At 38.6% G+C, this 6,006-nt stretch overlaps 1 pseudogene; it reads left to right on the top strand.

The window, feature by feature from the left end:
• The first annotated feature begins 272 nt into the window (after positions 1-272).
• LOC117695118 (ras GTPase-activating protein-binding protein 1 pseudogene) lies at positions 273-1,304 on the top strand (annotated as a pseudogene).
• Positions 1,305-6,006: the final 4,702 nt, after the last annotated feature.

Genomic DNA, 6,006 nt, shown 5'->3' with positions numbered 1-6,006 from the left:
TTATATTTTTCTAATAAGTAATGGACTTAAGGTTTTCCTATAAATATTTACATTATAATGTAGTTTTGAACATTTTATGTATATTAAATTTGTTCTCTATCACGCGAGGGACACTGCCACCTCCTCCTCCCACGCAGCAGCCCTGTTTTTCCACTCAGCTGCTCAGGTTGAATCAACTAAAGCAATGGTTATGGAGAAGCCTACCTAGCTCCCTGCTGGTCGGGTGGGAGTTTGTGTGACAGTACTACACTCTGCTGAACCAGGCCCCAGACATGCTGCACAGATTTCATGGAAAGAACTCTTCCTATGCCCAGGAGGGCTTGGATTCCAATGGAAAGCCAGCAGATGCAGTCTACGGGCAGAAGGAAATCCACAGGAAAGTGATGCCACAAAACTTCACCAACTGCCACACCAAGATCCGCCAAGTAGATGCTCACACAACTCTGAATGAAGGGGTAGTGGTCCAAGTGGTGGTGCCTGATGATTCTGGAACTTTCTATCATCAGACTGTCAGCAATGACTTGGAGGAGCATTTAGAGGAGCCTGTTTTGGAACCAGAGCCAGAGCTGGAGCCAGAGCCAGAGCCAGAGCTAGAGCCAGAGCTGGAACCTGTGCCCAACATTCAAGAAGACAAGCCTGAGCCTACATTGGAAGAAGCTGCTCCCAAGGATGTGCAGAAGAGTGCTTACCCTGCCCCAGCAGACGTGGCCCTGGCACAGGAGGACTTAAGGACATTTTCTTGGGCATCTGTGACTAGTAAGAACCTTCCTCCCAATGGGACTGTTCCAGTGCCAGAGACACCACCTAATGTGGTCAAAGTACCAGCGTCACAGACCCTTCCAGAATCGAAGCCTGACACTCAAATTCCACCACAAAGGCCTCAGAGAGATCAGAGAGTTCGAGAGCAACGGATCAATATCCCTCCTCAGAGAGAACCCCGACCAATCTGTGAGGCTGATGTACCAGGAGACATGGAACCTCGAAGGATGATGAGGCACCCTGACAGTCACCAGCTCTTCATCAGGAACCTGCCACATGAGGTTGAGAAGTCAGAACTGAAGGATTTTTTCCAAAACTATGGGAACTTTGTGGAGCTGCGCATCAACAGTGTAGGGAAGTTACCCAACTTCGGGTTTGTTGTGTTTGATGATTCTGAACCTGTTCAGAAGGTCCTTAATAATAGGCCCATCATGTTCCGAGATGCTGTACGCCTGAATGTGGAAGAGAAGAAGACTCAAGCTGCCAGGGAAGGAGACCACAGGGATAACCGCCTTTGGGGACCTGAGGCCCATGCATTGGGCTAAGTGGTGGAATGAGAGGCCCTCCCCAAGGAGACATGGTGCAGAAACCAGGCTTTGGCGTGGGCAGGGGGATTACAACACCAAGGCAGTGAATTGTTTGGCTCAGCTCTCCACACAGCACACAGCCGTGGCTCCTGCAGAATGGTGAATTCCTTCAACCAGCCTTTGGTGTCTCGGAGTAGTCTATTATAAACTGCTTGAGCTTGTGTTTATGGTGTGTGCTCCCCAACCCCCTTTCCACCCTTGACCCTTTAGTCCTTCATTCCCAGTTTTCTGGAACGATACTTTAGGAGGAATATATTTGTAAAGAAGAGGAGGAAAGACTGACCTTCCTGCTCACGCTGCATACACAGACTGGAGTTCATGGCATTCCCCAGAGGAGCGCGTCTCGGTTTCACTGATAATGGAAGTTTCATTTGTTGAGAGACAAAGGATTTGATAAACATTTTGGAAGCAGGAAAAATCAAGTCACGACTCCTCTCTGGTGTGGAAAAATTGCCTTTTGTCAACTGCCACTGGGTCTCTGCTGGTGTGACTAACTGAATAAAAGGTATTTGCAGAACTTTGTTCTTTTGACATGTGACTACCAAACAATTCCAAACCTCCATTTTTACCATTGGATTTTAAACTGTCCATGTCTAGTACACAGCTAAGGACTTTTGTTGAACTGTTAGATTTTTTTGAGGTAGAGTTTCATGTTTTATTTGTATTTGTAAAATAAAAAAGAAAAGAAAAAACAGAAAAAAGAAAAAAGGACAAAATTTCCCATGAGAAAACAAACCCCCAAATCTGATAACAAACCCAAGCAAAACTGTGCCTTCTATTTATCTTTGATTCCTGTCCTGGCAGTTGTTTAAAGAAAAGTAATAAAGAATCTAGATTTGTTTTCAGATTCAGAGTATGTGGGGCAACTGTAGAATTTTTTTGATCACGTGTATATGTCGTGTTAACATTGTTCTGCCTTATCCTAAAATCATGCCTCAGACTGGGATGTTTTTGAGGAAGGTGCTTATGTGAGGCCTGTGATGTCAGTGCCTCTGTGTGCCAAGCTCTGCTCTGCTGTCTGTCTGGGTTCCTGGTGGGCCATAAGAAAAATTTGGTTGAATATGGAACTGGGCTAATGGGCTCCAGGGTCTGCATTTTTTCTTTAAATCATAGCCATATGGTAAATTTTCTATTTTGTTACGGTTCTCTTTTACTGATTGACATGCCCTGTGTGTTTCTTGGAAAAAGGCCAATTTTTATTAAAATATTTCTGGAAGAAAAAAAAGAAAATAAATTTGTTCTCATTGGTATATATAATATAAAATTTTAAATCTGTTGGCCTATTTGAATGTTATGAGGATGGTCTGTGATTTTGTATAGATTAATTAAAACTTTAGCATTTCACATTCATATTGACAATGCATAGGTTTTTGAGATTCTTGATAGCAGGCATTGTCGTGTGACTTTTTTCTTTCATAGACACATACACAAATGTCTGTTTATTATAGCTAGGGCACCAATGCCAAATGGAAGAATCAATTCCACACAATATAGCTCAATAAATCAATACTTTTCCTGTGGTTAGGAGGATAACTGAATAGAACTCATTTATAGGAGCATAACTGAGGGGTTACTTACCAGCATGAGTCAAAGACAACTACCACTAAATCTCACTAAAAAGCCCAATCAAGCTCAACCAAAGACTCAGAAACACTGCATTTCTGGAGCTGTTTGATCAACATTTGGGCAGCTTGGCCAGAAGAATGATTATTTACTCAGCAATGATTTCCTGCCTTTATCATCTTCAAGAGGATCTCTGTGAATCCTGAGTATATCTGAGGTTCATACACCTCATATGTTTTATGAAGTTTCTGGACCACCTGAGATTCCATTCTCTCTCCAGTTCAGGTTATTTCAATGTGAAGAAGTAGCTTCAAAATAGGCAGAAAACACTGGTATTTTCATTCTGTCCTCATGGCTATCAAATTGACCTAGCTAGCATCATTCACTGATAAGTTATCCTTTTTCTTCATTGAAATGTAATAAAAGCATAAAACTAACATCAAAAATGCATAGATCAGTTTCTAGATTATTTTTGCTTTTAAATTTAATTTGTTACATTTTGTACAACTAAGATTGTTTTTCTATTATTCAGCATACCAATATTTGTAGTTTTCTTTTTCAAAGTATATTTATTTTTAATACTGCTTGACTCTAGTTAAATATTTGACATTCCATAAAGATGTCAGAATTGAAAATATTTTTATAATATTGAGTTCAATTTTTTAAATCACCCTGTCAATATGTTTTCTTTATAATATTGGCCATATGTTTGTGTTTGTTGATACAAAGACAATTTTCAATATAATATTTCATTTTGTTGAACTGGTTGCAGAGCTAGAAAATATTACAGTGAATGAGATATACAAAATATTTCTCTGAAAATCAGGCATGTGCTATTCATTTTACTTTTTTATTAGATACAATTTAAATTTGTATTAAAATATATATTTTCATGTAATATATTTTGATTATGGTTTTCCCATTTCTAATGCCTTTGAGATCCTTAACTCCAAGACACTTATTTTCACACCTGTTCTCTCTTCTTCTACCAGGAAAAAAAAAGAGATAACTAGAAACAAATAAACAAATCAGGATAAAATAAAACAACAACAACAAAAACCCAAGAAAAAGCCCAAGAAACACATATAGGTGAAGATAGGTGAAGAGACACATACACTCCCACAAACAGAAATCACACATAAAATACAAAATCAGAAATCAATATATAAGTAAAAGTTTTATCCCTCCAAAAATACTATTGAGTTTGTTTTGTGCTCGGAATCTACTGGTGGGCATAGGACCTGCACTGAAGTACGGTTTATATACTCAGTGAGACTGCATTGGAAAAAAAACTGATTTTCTATTTGAAAGTGTTTGCCAATTGATGGCATCTGGGAGAGGGATGGAGCTTTTGCCACCTTCTTATTCTCATTAATTAGACCTCATCTAGCTTAGACCTGAGAAGGCCACAGGGCATGTCAGCTCTATAGTGTTAGAAGACTTTGATTACTCTGTGTCTTCTACCCCCTCAGGATCTTACAGTTGTACCATGTCTTCTTTTGAAGACTTCTCTGAACCCTGAGAGGAAGGCATTTCATGGAGACATCCCAATTAAGACTGGGAATTTTTAAGATCTCTTGTCCTCTACACATTGTCCAGTTTTAAGTCTCTGTTATTTTCTATCTGCTGCAGGTGGACACTTCTCTGATAATAGCCTAGCAAGACCATAATCTATGAGTATAGCAGAATGACATTAGGAGCCATTTTATTGCTATGTAAATTAAGCAGGCAGTAAGTAGTATTTGGTTTACTGTAGGGAAATGGGTTCCAAATCACAGATGGCCACAGTGTCAGGCATGGGTTCCAAATTACAGAGTGGGGCTCAAATCTAATAAAATACTTGTTGGTTGCTCTCAGAGCTTTTATGAAATAAATTGATATTTACCTTCCTCCTTTGGTAGTATGAGGAGTGCCTTCCAGTACCATCAGCACTAATCAAAATGGGTGAAGGCTCTATTTAAGCAACAGCTTGATTCCTCCTGGTTCAATGATTTATGTAGGCATTATCATCAGCAATAGGGCATTATCATTGGTTTGTGGAAAACAAAGGCATTTGCAGTAGCCTGGATTGTTTGTAGGGTTGCATATGTCCCTTTTGGCCAACAAATCACTTAGTTGCAACCCATTCCTGCCTCTGGGGGTTTCATTTGGTATTGAGTGGTGTCTAGTTGGGATTTATCTCCCCCTTTATATGGTGATTCTATTTAGATATTTTTCATATGTGTATATATTTTAGAAAGATTCTACTGTGTTAGGTTTTCATATGACCCCACAAATGGCCTTTAGTTAAAACTGTCCCTCCACATAGACACTTATCCAACCCTTGCTGTTCCTTCTACATCTCTATTTAGTGTTCATATCCAATCCTTATATACAGTCACACATAACTATACATTCTCTTTTTCTCTTTGGAATATTCTTCCCTCTACTTTAGTTCTTTACTTTTTACCTAACTTCTGTGGTTATCTGGATTGTGGCTTGTTTATCAAAATCTTAAATGCTAATATATATATATATATATATATATATATATATGCAATCATCCATTTACCTTCAAATTTACTGATTTAATTTTATTAACATCAGAGTAATCCATTTTGCAAGTGTACCACATTTCCTTGATCTGTTCATGCAGTGACAGGCTACTTCCAATTTCTGATTCTTATAAATAGAACAGCAATAAACATGTGGATGAGCATATTTCTCCATATATAGTAGGATATAGATATAATCCTCTGCTGTATGCCCAAGAGTAGTGTAGCTGAATCTTGAGTTGAATGATACCTATCTTCCTGAGGAACTGCTACACTGGCCCCCATGTGCCAGCATGAGAGGGCATATGTGCTATTCCTCTTGGCTATTCTGACTTCTATAAAAAGAAATACTAAATTACTTTTAATTTAAATTTTCTTGATGACTAAGGTTGTTAAACATTTCTTTATTACACAGGTTTAATGATCATTTATGTATACAATCATATCACCTGCAAATAACTATACCTTGAGTCCCATCTTTCCAATTTGCATCCCCATGATATTTTTCTAATTTGAATCTCTATAGCCTTATGCTTATTTGTATCCCCACAATCCATTTTCTT

This window comes from Arvicanthis niloticus, chromosome X (genome assembly GCF_011762505.2).
Source record: "Arvicanthis niloticus isolate mArvNil1 chromosome X, mArvNil1.pat.X, whole genome shotgun sequence".
Classification (NCBI taxonomy): Eukaryota; Metazoa; Chordata; class Mammalia; order Rodentia; family Muridae; genus Arvicanthis; species Arvicanthis niloticus.
The sequence above is the reverse complement of the archived record's forward strand: the minus strand, read 5'-3'. Positions and strand labels throughout refer to the sequence as shown.